Source organism: Gobio gobio (genome assembly GCF_949357685.1).
Source record: "Gobio gobio genome assembly, chromosome: 17".
Classification (NCBI taxonomy): domain Eukaryota; kingdom Metazoa; phylum Chordata; class Actinopteri; order Cypriniformes; family Gobionidae; genus Gobio; species Gobio gobio.
The window spans coordinates 44,676,167-44,694,707 of NC_137110.1; the positions used below are offsets into that span (position 1 = coordinate 44,676,167).

Below are 18,541 nucleotides of genomic sequence, written 5' to 3' on the forward strand. Positions count from 1 at the left end.
TCGATACAAAATAAGAAAGCAAGTATCATCTATGCTCAAACGCTACACTTTTTTTCCACTAAAAATCGCCAAAAACTCTTGAAAGATTCAAGAGTCTCCTCATGATCACACAGGTGTCCTACCTACACTGTAAAAAATTATTTTCCATATTTGTTATCACAACATTTTTTTCTTTTGTCAAATCACCTTAGATAATGTGTTACTCAGATAACATAATATTTTGAGCTTCTGTTGATTAAACCAATTTCCTTCATTGTACTAGAATTTTTCATTTCAATGGCAACCAGATTACTTACTTTTTTAAGTTAAACAAACAATATTTTTTTACAGTAGTAAACACATGTAACGTTTATGGATCAAAAAGATCCATTAACATTTCACAAGTGTCAATACTTTTTGTCTTAATTAACATTAATTTTATTTAATATTGTTATGCAATATACTGGGGTCTGCAAGATTTTTTTAAGTAATAAATACAGTAAAAACAGTAGTATTGTGAAATATTATTACAATTTAAAACAGCTGTTTCTATTTGAATACATTTTTAAAAAATATATAATTTATTCCTGTGATCAAAGCTGAATTTTCAGCGTCATTACTCCAGTCTTCAGTGTCACATGATCCTTCAGAAATTATGATTTCTTTGTATTATTAATGTTGAAAACAGTTGTGTTACTTCATATTTTTATGGAAACCATGATACATTTTTACAGGATTCTTTACTGAATTGAAAGTTCAAAAGAACAACATTTATTTGAAATAGAAATCTTTTATAAATGTCTTTAATGTCATTTAAAAAAAAAAAAAATCTATTTAATGAGTCCTTGCTGAATAAAAGTGCTCAAAAGCCATTTATCATCACAATATTCCGATTCATGCATTATTTTACATGGCCAGCAAAAATCATTGTAAATAATTAGTAAATATTTGACTGCCTTAGTATATAGATCAATCGTAGATGCCATATTTATTCACATAATATGACATGAATAAAAACAAGGCTGTCAGGTACAGAAGTACAGTCCTCTAAATGGTTGTAGTTTTGATCAAGTTAATGAAACTGTTACGGGTGTGCAGGCAGGAACAGGCAAAGACAGGAAGTAGAATACTCAAACAAAGTTTAATACTCAGACGACTCAAAGATAACCAAGTAGCACACCATAGTGACCATACATACACGTACACAAACGAGATCGGACAGAGACTGAAGGAATGGGAGGAACTTAAATACAAACACAGATGACTAACCAACGAGGGGCACAGGTGGTACAGATGAGGGTAACTAAGGAAACAGACAAGTGGCGGAAAAACTCAGACAAAGGAACATGTGATAACTGAAACCAGGAAGTACAAAAAACAACAGAGACAGACAGGAACTGTGACAGAAACACTATGGGCCCTGTTTTAACGATCTGAAACGCAAGTGTCAAAGCGCGAAGCGCAAGTAACTTTGTGGGCGGGTCTCGGCGCTGTTGCTATTTTCCCGGCGGGATAAATGGCTCTTGCGCCCGGCGCAAATCTAAAATGGGTTGGTCTGAAGTAGCTTCATTATTCATAGGTGTGGTTTGGGCGTAACGTGAATAAACCAATCAGAGCGTCATCCAACATTCCCTGTAAAAGCAGGTGCGCAAGTTCCATTATGGACTGCTATTATTATGGCGTATTTACCAGGCGCACGCCAGGAGCGGTTCACAGCCGAGGAGACTGATGTGCTTGTAAGAGCAGTGAAAGACAGAGAAGTGAAGTTGTATGGGGATGGGAGAAACCCACCCAAAATAGCAATCGGTTAAACAGGCGTGGGAGGAAATAGCCACAATTGTTTCATCAGCTGGCATCCCCAGGACGTCGCACCAGTGCCGCAAGCGCTACAATGACATCAGAAGACGGGGAAAGTCCAAGCTTGCCAGCATCAATCGGGCACGCCGTGTAACGGGAGGTGGATCTGCCTCTACTCAGGACCTGACGCCAGCAGAGGACATCGCTGCGTCCACCCTCACCGATTTTTTTTCCTGGTTCTTGACGGACAAACCAATTTGTTAGATGTCCTTATATACATATATGTCTTGCCAGAAGTTGCCACTATTGGGCAAACAGGTCTCCTTAATTATTAGACAACAATTAGCCTGAATAATTTGTAAGCTAGATTTATGCCTATTTTTTCACATCTTCGTGGCACACCACAATGATTTCCGTCATCTCATGTGTTAATATTTTTTAGTGTAACTATTTATGATTTGCAAAAATAACTGTTGCATCTGTGTAGATTACATGAGCAAAGTGTATGCGCGTTGTGCACGCTATACATTATGGTCAAGCATGCGCCCTTAAAATAGCATAATGAACAACGCGCAACGCGCCACTGACTTTAGACTAGGTTTTTTCTGGTCAGTGGCGCAATTGTTTAATGGAACAGCAAAATAGCACCAGGGATTGTTTGCGCCGGAACACGCCTCCTTTTTTGCGCTGAACCACCCAGGTAGCGCAAGTTCATTCACTAGTTTAGCGACGTGCTTCTGTGGAGGGAAAAGCGCGCTTTGCGCGGGTGCAAAATAGGAATGACACATGCGTCGGTGTACAAAGTCAATTGCGCTGGGTGCAAGATAGGGCCCTAAAACTATGTCTAAACTTGACCTAAAACCTCAAAAAAATACAATTACAACCCATTGAACAGACTGCAAGTCACAAGTTACATAATATCTACCCTGACTAAACTCCACTGTTTTATCTCTTAAGACTTAACACAATGTCAGTGAAATGTTCTGCTTAATAGGTGTACTCTTTTCTTTAAAATAAATGTCATTTGGGTTGATATTTTGTTATTTAATGCAGTTACACTCAGGCATTTGTAAGTGTGACTTCAGTGTCTTTTCAGGACAATTCAACATGAAACCTTTGCTTACTCGTTAGCGGAGAACAGCACTTTGAGAAGCAGTGGTCTAGTTTCTGTGGCAACAACACCCCTCCCCCCAAGACATCCTATAATACCGCTGTAATTTTCTTTTCAATCAATTCAAATTTGACATTTCACAGTGATAATAGGTGAAAAGAGATCAAGAAACATATTCATTCCCCTCTGTCATTATTCCGTTTCCCTCCATCTCCAGGCCCCCGTCACACACAAAAACACAATACGCAATGGGGCGGTTGATTTCGAATTCGACTTTTGTATGACTTTCTCTTGAGATCAACCAATTCACTCACTCATTCATCCATTCATTTGTAGCTCCATTCAACAGAGTCGCTAATTTCAGCAGACTGATGATGATATTTTATGCAGAGTTGTGCTGGATCCACAACATAAAGTCAAAAGATCTCTCAACTACACCGGGGAACATTAGGTCAGTTTAGTTGAGCTAAAAGCTTATAAATATATGGTAATATACAACCAAAGCACAGTCAGATTGACTTGAAAAAGAAGTAACATTGAGTAACACTAATTGTTGTCCCATCATGTTTTTAAACAACTGGCATGCTCAAACTTCTTAGTCAGTAAAACCCGTTTTTACCAGCTTATCTAGCATTTTGTACCAGCAAAATCACAGCTTTCTGCTTTACTGATTTAACCAGAAAGTCAATAAGCTTGACGACGAGGAAGGCCATAATGATTTGCTGCTGGACAGCATGGCTTGACCTGCACTAACTAAACAGCCGTAACCAGCACCAATCCAGTACTACTTAACCCTAAACCAGAATGGACCAGCATAAACCAACCAGCTAAATCACAATTAATAGCTGACCAACTTAACCAGCAAGAACCTGTTGCTTTAGCTAGACCTGAAAGACCATGTTTTCTTGCAGTTGTACAGCATGGCTTTGCTTGTCCACCAGCTAGACCAGATCAGCCATAACCAGCAGCACCAAACCAGTACTACTCACCTCTAAACCAAAATAAACCAGATTAGTACTAACCAGCATAAACCAGCCACCAAAGTTCTAAACCAGCAAAATCACATCAACTGACCAGCTTAACCAGCAAGAACCTTCTGCTTTAACCAAAAAGTCAACAAGCTTGACAAGGAAGACCATAATGTTTTGCTGTGGAACAGCATAGCCTTGCTCGTCCAAAGCTTGACCAGCACTAATCCAGTACTATTAAACCCAAAACCAAAATGGACCAGCATAAACCAATCGCCAAACTTCTAAACCAGCAAAATTACATTAGCTGACCAGCTTAACCAGCAAGAACATTCTGCTTTACTCATTTAACTAAAGTCAACAAGCTTGACGAGGACGACCATCATTTTTGCTGTGCGACAGAATGGCTTTGCTCATCCACCAGATTGACCAGCACTAATCCAGTACTATTTAATCCTAAACCAGAATGGACCAAGCCTTCAGCACTCCTGTCAGAAACTGAAGCTTCCGTGCCTCTATCGCCCCCCCGGTGGCTGGTCCCAGTATAGCTCCTTGAAGTGTAATTCAAATTACACTTCAAATAATTGTTTCCTAAAGATGGTTTCTGTCATTTTAGGCAGTTTTTATCACGATTTCATTTCAAGTGTTCGTTTTTTAAATAAGTTTAGTTTTAGTTAGTTATTTGATGCTATAAAAACGGGGGGTGTGACGTCATGATTGACAGCTGAGATTGACGGCTTCTCTAAGTGAATTTGTCACTGAGGCACTAACGCACTTTTTTCAGGATTTTGGGGAGGAGATTGGAGCTTTAGCTTTAATTTCTACATTTCTATAACTGTTTATTTCACACTAACATAACGAATTGTTCTGCATCTGTGAGAGTGTGGGCGGGCTTTTGATAATCGCGCCTCTACTTCCTGCTCTCTACTGCGCAACTCCGGTCCCGAGATGTCAGCGGCGTGTGCGGGCCTACGAAAGCTTCAACTCTGGTCAGCGGAAGTCAATGAAGTCGCGTCGTCCATATTTTTTTACGGTCTATGGAATGGACCAGCATAAACCAACCACTTAACTTCTAAACCAGCAAAAAACACAATATCTGACAAACTTGACCAGCAAGAAAAACGTTTTTTGCTGTTGGACAGAATGGCTTTGCTTGTCCACCATCTAGACCAGCACTGACCAGCCATAACCAGCACCAAACCAGTACTACTCAACTCTAAACCATAATAAACCAGCTCCAGATTAGCACTAACCAACATAAACTAGCCACCACATTTCTAAACCAGCAAAATCACATTAACTGACCTATCTTAACCAGCAAGAACATTCTGCTTTACTGATTTAACCAAAAAGTCAACAAGCTTGACAAGGAAGACTTTGTGGGACAGCATAGCCTTGCTCGTCCAAAAACTTGGCCAGCATTAATCCAGTACTATTTAACCCTAAACCAGAATGAACAAGCATAAACCAACCACCAAACTTCTAAACCAGCAAAATCACAATATCTGACAAACTTAACCAGCAAGAACCTGTTGCTTTGACCTGAAATACCATGTTTATTTCTGCAGATGGACAGAATGACTTTGCTTGTCCACCAGCCTGACCAGCACTAACCAGCCATGACAAGCACCAAACAAGCACTACTCAACTTTAAACCAGAATAAACCATCTCCAGATTAGCACTAACTCAAATCACATTAGCTGACCATTTTAACCTGCAAGAATATTCTGCTTTATTCATTTAACTAGAAAGTCAACAAGCTTGACAAGGATGACCATAATGTTCTGTTGACCAGCCATAACCAGCACTACTCAACTCTAAACAAACAAAAAAACAGCTCCAGATTAGTACTAGGTAACTAACATAAACCAGCCACCAAATTTCTAAATCAGCAAAATCACATTAGTTGACCAGCTTAACCAGCAAGACATTCTGCTTTACTCATTTAACTAGAAAGTCAACGAGCTTGACGAGGACAGCCATCATTTTTGCTTTTTTGCATTCGGGCTTTGCTCGTCCATCAGATTGACCAGCACTAATCCAGTACTATTTAAACCTAAACCAGAATGGACCAGCATAAACCAACCACTAAACTTCTAAACCAGCAAAATCACAATATCTGTCAAACTTAACCAGCAAGAACCTGTTTATTTAGCTTGACCTGAAATACCATGTTGTTTTTGCAGGTGGACAGAATGGCTTTGCTTGTCCACCATTTAGACCAGCACTGACCAGCAATAACCAGTACCAAACCAGTACTACTCAACTCTAAACCAGCTCCAGATTAGCACTAACCAACATAAACCAGCCACCACATTTCTAAACCAGCAAAATCACATCAACTGACCAGCTTAATCAGCAAGAACCTTCTACTTTACTGATTTAACCAAAAGGTCACAAGCTTGACAAGGAAGACTTTGTGGGACAGCATATCCTTGCTCATCCAAAAGCTTGACAAGCGTTAATCCAGTACTTCTTAACCCTAAACCAGAATGGACCAGCATAAACCAACCAACAAACTTCTAAACCAGCAAAATCACAATATCTGTCAAGCTTAACCAGCAAGAACCTGTTGCTTTAGCCTGACCAGCACTAACCAGCCATAACCAGCACCAAACAAGTACTACTCAACTCTAAACCAGAATAAACCAGCTCCAGATTAGCACTAACTCAAATCACATTAGCTGAACACCAGCAAGAATATTTTTTTTTTTATTAATTTAACTAAAGTCAACAAGCTTGACAAGGATGACCATAATGTTCTGTTGACCAGCCATAACCAGCACCAAACCAGTACTACTCAACTCTAAAAAAACAACAAAAAAAACAGCTCCAGATTAGTACTAGGTAACTAACATAAACCAGCCACTAGGGATGCTCATATTGACCATTGAATTGTTAACCGAAAGTAAGAATTTTTACCGATTAATACTATATCAGTTAAATGGTCTACAAGGTTTTTATTTTTATGTGTAAGGGGTTTTGTTGTTGTTTGCTGCATGGTTAAATAAAAATATGCTATATTTCTTAACTCACGAAGCGTGTCGACACGTGCAACCACACGTGCCTAGTACACAGTCATATTTCGCAAAATGAAGCAATGGAAAAGAATTAGGCCTACTGTGTGGGACCATTTCGACAGAAAGGGCGAAATAGTTACTTGCAAAATATGCTACGCTGTATTAAAATACAGCAGCAGTACAAGCTCTTGACTGGTGGAAAGCAAATGAAAGGCACTTCCCGAGGCCGGCCACTCTAGCGAGGCGTTATCTCTGTATTCCCGGGGCATCAGTGCTATCTGAGAGGGTGTTTTCTGCCGCAGGTCTAACTGTCAACAGGCTGTGCTCCAGACTAACCCCACATCACGTAGACATGTTACTTAAAAAAAAAAAAAAAAACAGACAAGCTGTGGGTTGAGGTAGGCCTGCTATTTTTATTTGACGAAAAAAGCTTAGTCTGACGGAAAAAAAACTATTCCGGTTCTTCAGCTTCAAACGGATTCAGTGTATTTTCATTTTGTCATCTTGATTTAATTATTACAAATATTTAGTGTAGACCTATTTATTTTTTGCTTTTTATTTATATTATTTTATCACGTTTTTCTCTGTTGTCAGAAACGCTGCAGGTGCGTGAAAATTTGATAGTGTGTGAATCCAGGTTCTGTTGTTGAGCTGTTCTGCGTGCTGCTGTGTGCACGGTAAAATAAACCCCGTCCCATGATTTTTTTTGTCTTTTTAACAGGTCACAGACACTTGTCAATTGTATTTTTTTTTACCGAAAATTAACCGAAATGAGCATCCCTACCAGCCACCAAACTTCTAAACCATCAAAGTCACATTAGCTGACCAGCTTAACCAGCAAGATCTTCTGCTTTACTAATTTAACTAGAAAGTCAACCAGCTTGACAAGGAAGACTATAATGTTCTGCTGTGGGACAGCATGGCTTTGCTCGTCCTCCAGCCTGACCAGCACTAACCAGCACCAAACCAGTATTTAAAGCAGCACTAGGTAACTTTTCAACCTTCATAATATATTTTCAAAACTCTTGTGATGATACATCGACTTACAATAGGTTGAATGACACGTCTGCCATAGCCTGACGGGGTCTGTATCGTTTTTAATCGTACTTTTAAACTTCGGGTTTCGGGTAGTAACCCGAGAACAAAAAGAACTACAAAATTAGACTGCTTTACAGCATATACGTCACTTCCACCACCACCCCCACTTCCTTAAATTCGGACGTGCGTGAAAAAATCGCTCGCAAATCATTTGTTTGCCGAATGTTATAGTCATGGCCGAAGCAGCACAGAAAAATAAGAAAGCAAAGGTTTTGTCTGAGGAAAGCAAAAAGAGAAAACGAGAAAGTGATCGGATTAAAGGCAGGACGAGGATCAACATTGGGCCAGCGTTTGCTCGTTGACGTGAGCTGGAGGAGGGGCTACATTCTTGCAAGTAAATACGTAATAAATACAAAATCATATTTTAGGATACCTAACATGTCTGTGATATTGGTTTATTTGTCTTTCCTCAAGCTTTAATGCAAATCGATTTTTCGAATTTGCAGATTCATCTATGGTAGCTTGATATTATAATATTGACGATATATGGTTATAACCTACCACTCAAACATTGAATTGAAGTATCATATAGATTCTGTAAAACGGGAACCAATAGACTAGGCTACTATAATGACGCTGGCTTGTAAACGTGAGCATCGCGATCATTTGGCGTTTGAAAAAAATAAAACCCATGAAATTGTATTCATATGACATGCTGAAACATATGCCACTGTACCTGGGATGAAGACATTTCACACGCGACGCAAGCAGAACACCTGCATGTGAACTCCTGCAGAGTTCAGGGCTATCATAGTTGTCATGTCAACAAATGCACGTGCGATGCATCCCCTGATGTAGAGTGACCGTTTACGACAGTAGTAGAGGACAATACTGTTTCACAACTGTAGGGGGAGCCCGAGAGCAAAAGTTACCTAGTGCGGCTTTAACCCTAAAGCAGAATAAACCAGAATAAACCAACAAACTTCTAAACCAGCAAAATCACAATAGCTGACGAACCTAACTGGCAGTAACCTGTTGTTTTACTAGTTTAATCAATCATGATAGTTCACCAGGTTCATCTGATATGTTTCTCTGGTGAACAAAATGGTTAGGCTGGTTAGCAACACCAATTAGAGCATCAGACCAGTATTAAAGGAACACGCCGACTTTTTGGGACTTTAGCTTATTCACTTATTCATTAGATACGTCCATACATACCATTCTCATCTCCGTGCGTGCCATAACTGTCTGACGCACCCACCGCTAGCCTAGCTTAGCACAAAGACTGGAGGTAAATGGCTCCAGCTAGCCTACTGCTCAATAAGTGACAAAATAACGCCAACATTTTCCTGTTTACATGTTGTGATGTGTATAGTTACATCGTGTACTAAGACCGACGGAAAATGAAAAGTTGTGATTTTCTAGACCGATATGGCTAGGAACTATTCTTTCATTCCTACGTAATGATCAAGGAACTTTGCTGCCGTACCATGGGTGCAGCGGCGCAATGATATTACGCAGTGCCTGAAAATAGTCCCCAGCACGCTCTCTGTGCAAGCAGGTTGTCACGTTGGTTATGTTGACGGAAGTTAGCCTATTTATCATTGCGCTGCGTAATATCATTGCGCCGCTGCACTCATGGGACGGCATCAATGTTCCTTGATCATTACGCAGGATTGAGAGAATAGTTCCTAGCCATATTGTATAGAAAATCGCAACTTTTCATTTTCTGTCAGTAGGCCTGTCACGATAACAAATTTTGCTTGACGATAAATTGGCCAAAAAATTATCGCGATAAATGATAATATTGTCGTTCTGAGACCATTTTCATCTAAAATAATGATAATGGCATAATAATGCAGGTACACCTTTTCAAAGATCAATAAACTTTTATTTCTAAAGACTATTTAACACTGAAAATGGAAAGCATTTTAAATATCCACAATAAATGAACAAAACAACCAAAACAAAAAAAGCAATGGACTCTCAGTCTGTTAACAAAAAAATGCACTTGAATAAACAGCTGGAAAACTGCAACAGATGATTGTGTTTTAGGTAGTGCTGGGAATCGATTTAACTTTTTTGTAATTATCAAAACATTAAAAACTTATTAATCGTGATTATTGTTATAATTTCAGTTACTCTCCAAATAAATGTAGAAACAATTTATTGACAGCATATTTTAAATATGTGTTGTGTTGTATTGTCATATTTTTATGAATGAAGGCCAGTATCACTGATGTCTCTATGAAACATAAATGACGTTACATTACAGTATAAGTGAAAGCTAGGCTTTATAAAAAACAACTTTTAATTTAAAGGGATAGTTCACCCAAAAACGAAAATTTTATGTTTATCTGCTTACCCCCAAGGCATCCAAGATGTAGGTGTCTTTGTTTCTTCAGTAGAACACAAATGAAGATTTTTAACTCCAACCGTTGCTGTGTGCCAGTTGTAAAATGCTTGTCAATGGGGTCTAATTCTATTAGAGTAAAAAAAAACATGGAAAGACAACTTCAAATTAAACTCTGCGGCTCGTGACGACACATTGATGTCTTAAGACACGAAACGATCGGTTTCTGAGAGAAATCAAACGGTATTTATGCAGTTATATCACCTCATATCAGACGAATGTTTTCAGCTCTCCAGACTGCCATCACTTCCCGTGAGCGAGGTCAAAATTCCGGCCGGGTCATAGATATATACATAGATACCTCATTAGTGCCTGCGTGGATTGCTTGAATGACGAATCTACGTATATATATATATGACCCGGCCGGAATTTTGACCTCACTCACGGAAAGTGATGGCAGTCTGGAGAGCTGAAGACATTCGTCTGATATGAGGTGAAATTAATTGCATAAATACTGTTCAGTTTCTCTCAGAAACCGATCGTTTTGTGTCTTAAGACATCAATGTGTCGTCACGAGCCGCAGGGTTTAATTTGAAGTTGTCTGTCCATGTTGTTTTTTTTACTCTAATAGAATTAGACCCCATTGACAAGCATTATATGAGACACACGTGACACACAGCAACGGTTGGAGTTAAAAATCTTAATTTGTGTTCTACTGAAGAAACGAAGACACCTACATCTTGGATGCCTTAGGGGTAAGCAGAAAAAAATTCGTTTTTGGGTGAACTATCCCTTTAAGTGAACTTAAAACAATCTTTACATAGCCCCATTATAATAAATGTTATATTTACCTGTGGCCTTCTATGTTAGACATATACAGAAATGTAATAGTTATCAACACCTTTCTTAACTGCATAAATAATAAATGAAATCTAGATGAATCATCATTAAAGCTACACTTGTCTCTGTTCCCGTTGTTCTGTGATGAACATTAATGACAGGCATCATCAGTGCTCCTGTCACTTTAAGAACGGCCACTGACGAACATGACGCGGATCTGACTCTGTCCCGCACATCTCATTTCCTCACAACTCTTTAAGTTCATTTAAAGGTCCCATGGCATGAAATTTTCATTTTATGAGGTTTTTCAACATTAATATGAGTTCCCCTAGCCTGAATATTGACCCCAAGTGGATAGAAATGTTGATCGGTGTAAACCCGAGTTCTGGCTGTCTTTCTCTGCCTTTGAGAAAATGATAGGCCAGACGAGCCAATCCTGAAGTCTCCTGGTTTGACGTCCAAGCAGGAACGGTTTCCTCCCTTTCCTCCGCCCAGAGAATCTGGCACGCCCATGCAAGCGCTCGAGAGATCATTGCTTGTGAACGAGTGAATGCTGGCAGTTTCTCAGTGTTTGGATGTACAAATGAAAACAGAAGTCTTTTTTCAGTTCCTTCTGATCTGTGATCAGTGATTTCTGATGTGTAGCTAATTATTTATTATTCGTGCACACAATGCGGCTTCTCTCTCTCTCGACAGAATGGTGTTTTCGTGTTTTCTATCTTGTGAGTCAGTGTTTTTGTATGTCCTCGTCGCGTCTATCGGTTCTAAAATGTGCATACAGTCTTTTCTGCTCAACACCGGCAGAGCCACATCTTTAGAGATAAACCTCACACACGCCGAAGCTCGGGCTGCACTGGCCGGTGGCCTTCAACATCCCCGACCCCCAGTACTGCATCTGGCCCACAGCGGAGGCACCAAACGCGACATGAGATTAAGCAGAAGGGGGGTAAGCGTGAGCATATCCGGGCTAGCCAGCTTTCCCCACAATAAACTGGATTACATTCGATTACTGCTGTTGTGTCTTTGTTTGCGCTGTGTACTCAACACGGGTCACTGACGCTTTTATTTTATTTTAAAAATAATGCTATTATCAACACTTACTTTTAACACGTTCATCTCGACAACTGTAATGGTACTTTGCATGTGTTACAAAGTTGGTAATAATGATGAAGACGGACTCGGCGTGACTGGGACTCGTGTTTATTCAGAACTCTCAGATACAAACACAATAAACTCGCGCTGACAGACAGCGCTCTCATAACTCAGTAGTTACTATAAATAACTTTGTTAGCAATCGCTGAGCTCCATCTCTGGTACATTAGTGATGTCCGGTTTGCGAACGATCTTTCTTTTGAACCAGTTCTTTTTAGTGAACCGAATCAGTTCACCAAATCGGACTGAATCGTTCTAAACGGTTCGCGTCTCCAGTCAGCGCTGATCCATAATTTACTAAAGTTACTAACTTTCTGACATGAGTGACAGCCCCTCTGACTAGAAATAGACTAATAACCTGAAGTATATGCTGTAACTACAACAGTTCAGACATGCTGAGAACTGATGTGAAGTGAACTCAGGTCCATCCGTCTCTCTGGCAGCAGCTCGTGCCTCGTAGACCTCGTTAAACCACGCCCCCTCTGCTCATTTAAAATGCAAAGATGTCAGCCAATCACAACAGTGGGCGTTTTTACTGAAGTCTCACAGCAGACACGCCTCTTGAAGCAGGGCATTCAGCCACAGGGCAAACAGCAGTATAGAAAAAATGCCTTTTATTTCTAAATTATGACATTTTATGATGTAAAAGTCATACTAACAATATAAGTACACCTCAGGAAACATTATAAAATAATAGAAAAATGCCATGCCATGGGACCTTTAAGACGTTATTTAACTAATTTAAGACTCCTAATATAAGAATACTCAAAATACTCTGTGTTGTTATTGTTTGTTCATGAGCAAAAGAGAACTCGATGTGAGCAGGAGACTGACACGAGTCTGTCTGTGCGTCGAGTGTGTGTGTGTGTGTGTGTCAGAGTGTCCCTCGATTAGCTGACATGAGACGCACACACAGACACACACACAGGACATGGACATACAGCGCGTTCTCTTGTGTCTTGTCGCGCTTAGAAGCATTTACATGTATAAGAGCGTGATCATATAATGTAACGCTCGCCAAAAATGGATATAAAAACGGACGCTGGAAATTATCGCGGCCGGAAAAATTATCAAGCTCATTTTTTTTATTGTGCGATTAATTGATTTATTGATTATCGCGACAGGACTATCCGTCAGTCTTAGTACATGCTGTGACTATACACATCACAACATGTAAATAGGAATATGTTGGCGTTATTTTGTCACTTATTGAGCAGTAGGCTAGCTGGAGCCGTTCACCTCCAGTCTTTGTGCTAAGCTAGGCTAGCGGTGGGTGCGTCAGACAGAGTTATGGCACGCACGGAGATGAGATTGGTATGTATGGACTTATCTAACTCAGGAGGATATGGTGAATAAGTTAAAGTCCAGCCTGAACTAGTGCCAAAACAACACTAACTAGCATAAATCAACTTCAACTTTATTTGAAGCTTAAGTTGAGCTATGAAGTTGATTCGAATCAGCCTGAACCTGCATGGAAATTAATGTTGTTTTATATGAAACAATATGATGAAACAAACAAAAATATATTAATAGAATAGAATAGAATAGAATAGAATAGAATAGAATAGAATAGAATAGAATAGAATAGAATAGAATAGAATAGAATAGAATAGAATAGAATAGAATATTGAAACGGAAATACATAAAGAATTACCAACTAATTGGTCTATTCAAAATCACAAAGAAGAGGAATACTACCAAAACAAAAGACAGTATGTTAGCGTTCGGCATCGAGTTAGTCTGGTGTTAATTAGTCCTCGCTCTGCCCCTCACGGGTGTGTTCCCTCTCGAGGGGTTCACTATGAACATGTCATGTCTGAACAGATGCCAGTACCATAAGTCATGCTAGAGCACTGGATGAAGAAACACAAAACAGATTTAGCCAACATGATCTCACTGTGAAATACATTACTTATGCTGTAATCATCTCAGTTCAGCACACATTTTTAGACACTTTATTCGTTCCACTCTCTATTTCTCCCACTGATTTAACTTAATTCTAAAATCATTCTTTATAAACACATGCCGTATGATGGATAGGTGCCATATTCTTCTCTGCAGGCAATGAATGTGGGTGTTTGTGAAAGAAAGTGGGATTGAGATAGATGGGGAAATTAGGTAACATTTTTGGAAAGCTAAGCCAAACTTAAAATGAATTCAAAATAAAGTTTATTTCTGTCAAATATAAAGTCGCAGTGTTTGAGCATGCAGTATTTCAAGGACACGAGTACAGAGGTCTTTTGGTATATGTATTTTGGGTTATTTTAAGTCATTTTATGTGCACCTCACAGGGCTGCCTGTTCATTTCCGAGCTCCGAGCTCCTGTGGTCAATCTGATGGCTGCAATCACAAGACGTCCACAAGAGAGCACAGCATCAGGGGACCGTTTGATTTAGTCCATCTTCTCTTCGAGGAACTCATGATGAAGGCCCATATGCAAGGTGGAAAATAAATAGATATACGGATAAATAAATCAATTTAAATAACTCAAGACAACGAGATTAAAGGGAGAGCAAGCGAAGACTTCCTGCTTAGATGTGTCTCCTGAAAAAAAGACCCGAGTTATCTTGCCTTTCTCAACAAGAGGTTCAGAAGAGATCAATAAAAAAACAGATCTCAATATGCATTAACTTGCATATTGATATTTTGCATTATAAGAAATCATTCTCAAATTACTATTTTTGCCTTGTTTTCTCATAAAACTTTCAAAACAGAACATTTTTAATTGAGATCCATAGCATAAGGTTTTGGTACGTGAACTGATGAAAAGCTAATAATTAATTATATCGTAAAATTGTAAAATGAGAATGTTTTAAATGAAGACAAATCAAGATGAAAGACTTACTAGAAAAAGATTACATACTTTATTTGTTGATCTGACCATTAACCAACTTCAGAGAACTATAAACAAATGTTGTTGAATTATTAAAATATGAATTATTAACAATATTAACTTCAAGTTAATATTGTAGGCTAAATGGGTTCGGCAGACATAAAAATCCCTGATATAAAATATAGACTTTATAGATTTATAGTTTTTAGAAAATACTATACTCATTTCTCAAAAAAAATATATAAATAAAACAAAATGCAGAAAAAAATAATACTGACAAGACCAAAATACAGTTTTTGCAGTGCATTCATTTTTATAGTTCTATAATCTTACTATATGTCTATTTTTATTTCCCCTAAGGTGAAACATCACAAATAAAGTTGATACGTAAATAAAACTGGGATCTCCCTTAAGTCTCCTGAGCTGTGAAAGAGCAACTGCTGAGCAATAAAATCATCCTCTGGAGAGCGACCAAAACAAAAACAGGAGGTGAGAGTGAATGATGGTGCGATTTAGAGAATTCTTCAACCCTCAGGTGGGATTCAGTCAGGTCTGATCTCTCTGCCAGAGAGGAAAAAACTCTCCTGAGACAGAGATGTTCACACACTAACTACACAGCCTATGATTCCTCAGAGACGGAGAGAAAGAGAGAGAGAGGAAAAAGATAAGAGAAAATAACAAGAATGAAGATTCCCCTATTGGACAAACAGGAAGAGTTGTTGATCGCTTCACAAGAGCATTAAAGGGTTAGTTCACGCAAAAAAAAATATTCTGTCATTAATTACTCACCCTCATGTCGTTCCATACCCATAAGACTTTCGTTCATCTTTGGAACACAAATGAAGATCTTTTTGACGAAATCTAAGAGCTCTCCGTTGACAGCTACATAACTACCACTTTCATAAAGAGATCCTAAAACTAGTCCACATAAATTGAGCAGTTTAGTCCAAATTTTCTGAAAAGACTTGATTGCTTTATATGATGAACAAATTATATAGTCTTGTATTCCCATATAAACATTGATCAGTGAACATAAACAAAAGCTCTAATGAACCTGCTTGACGCTCGAGAACAAACCTCTTGCTGAAGCTCAAACGTGCTGCGTAACACGAGAATGAACCTCATTGGTTCTTGCTGAAGCTCAAACGTGCTGCGTAACACGAGAATGAACCTCATTGGTTCTTGCTGAAGCTCAAACGTGCTGCGTAACACAAGAATGAACCTCATTGGTTCTTGCTGAAGCTCAAACGTGCTGCGTAACACAAGAATGAACCTCATTGGTTCTTGCTGAAGCTCAAACGTGCTGCGTAACACAAGAATGAACCTCATTGGTTCTTGCTGAAGCTCAAACGTGCTGCGTAACACAAGAATGAACCTCATTGGTTCTTGCTGAAGCTCAAACGTGCTGCGTAACACGAGAATGAACCTCATTGGTTCTTGCTGAAGCTCAAACGTGCTGCGTAACACGAGAATGAACCTCATTGGTTCTTGCTGAAGCTCAAACGTGCTGCGTAACACAAGAATGAACCTCATTGGTTCTTGCTGAAGCTCAAACGTGCTGCGTAACACGAGAATGAACCTCATTGGTTCTTGCTGAAGCTCAAACGTGCTGCGTAACACGAGAATGAACCTCATTGGTTCTTGCTGAAGCTCAAACGTGCTGCTTAACACGAGAATGAACCTCATTGGTTCTTGCTGAAGCTCAAACGTGATGCGTAACACGAGAATGAACCTCATTGGTTCTTCCTGAAGCTCAAACGTGCTGCGTAACACGAGAATGAACCTCATTGGTTCTTGTTGAAGCTCAAACGTGCTGCGTAACACGAGAATGAACCTCATTGGTTCTTGCTGAAGCTCAAACGTGATGCGTAACACGAGAATGAACCTCATTGGTTCTTGCTGAAGCTCAAACGTGCTGCGTAACACGAGAACGAACCTCATTGGTTCTTGCTGAAGCTCAAACGTGACGCGTAACACGAAAATGAATCTCATTGGTTCTTGCTAAAGCTCAAACGTGCTGCGTAACACGAGAATGAACCTCATTGGTTCTTGCTGAAGCTCAAACGTGCTGCGTAACACAAGAATGAACCTCATTGGTTCTCACTGAAGCTCAAACGTGCTGCGTAACACGAGAATGAACCTCATTGGTTCTCACTGAAGCTCAAACGTGCTGCGTAACACGAGAATGAATCTCATTGGTTCTTGCTGAAGCTCAAACGTGCTGCGTAACACGAGAATGAACCTCATTGGTTCTCACTGAAGCTCAAACGTGCTGCGTAACACGAGAATGAACCTCATTGGTTCTCACTGAAGCTCAAACGTGCTGTGTAACACGAGAATGAACCTCATTGGTTCTCACTGAAGCTCAAACGTGCTGCGTAACACAAGAATGAACCTCATTGGTTCTCACTGAAGCTCAAACGTGCTGTGTAACACAAGAATGAACCTCATTGGTTCTCACTGAAGCTCAAACGTGCTGTGTAACACGAGAATGAACCTCATTGGTTCTTGCAGAAGCTCAAACGTGATGCGTAACACGAAAATGAATCTCATTGGTTCTTGCTAAAGCTCAAACGTGCTGCGTAACACAAGATATTAATCGATTTTCAAAATAATCGTTAGTTGCAGCCCTGCACCAATGTTCTTGCATAAATTACACAGAGTGAAATGTCAGTCCTGAAACCAGATGGCTGATGGGAGAAAAGAGCACAAGACCCAGCCTGACCTGTCGGAAGCAACAAACACGACAGCAATTACCAGCACACATAGATCATACCCCGCATCTGAGGAGGAAGGCAACGGCCCTTCAAGGGTCCGTCAGAGAACAGGAGACTAATAGCTCTGCTGTTCTGACATTTTCTTAACCTTTAAAGCCATCAGCGAGGGCACCATTCATCTTCCTTTGCAACGCTCCAAAAACAGACAAAACAGTGGGACGCCCCAGCAGAAAGAGTTATGTTAAACCAATTTCAGTAGGATTGAGACAAATGTGGACTGGGGAGGTGAACGTGCGGTGAAGAGCAAGCAAAAGAACATCGGTTGTGCAGATACTATTCATTCAGAGCGATTTGGGGTACACTAATATTAGGGACCGCCCCCTTCCTGGGGCGAGCTGGGGTTAAGTGCCTCAATCAAGAGCACTATGATGATTGGAGATCTCAGAAACTCTACAGTTCACGGGTCACACGTAACTAGATTCAACTGGGGACTGGCCATTTGAACGTTATGAATACAGCGCTGTTTTTCCTCCCTGTGAAAACAGATGCAGAGTTTTCTTGCCCTCGCTCACACTACACTTACTGTTCTTATGCACATAGGAAACTTTATGTCACATTTGGAAGGGAAAAAATGGCCTCGTCCACTTTTGACAGGTCACTGCCTGGAAGTATGACTCGCATCTTATTTCACCCCAAGTAAAAATTCTGTCATTTCTTCCCCCATGTCATTCA

The 18,541-nt window shown here is 39.7% G+C and overlaps 1 protein-coding gene across 1 annotated transcript in view; it reads right to left on the reverse strand.

The window, feature by feature from the left end:
* The window catches only part of sema5bb (sema domain, seven thrombospondin repeats (type 1 and type 1-like), transmembrane domain (TM) and short cytoplasmic domain, (semaphorin) 5Bb), a 116,877-nt gene that overhangs the window by 71,015 nt on the left and 27,321 nt on the right, over positions 1 to 18,541 (reverse strand). The gene's annotated exons all lie outside the window — the stretch shown is intronic.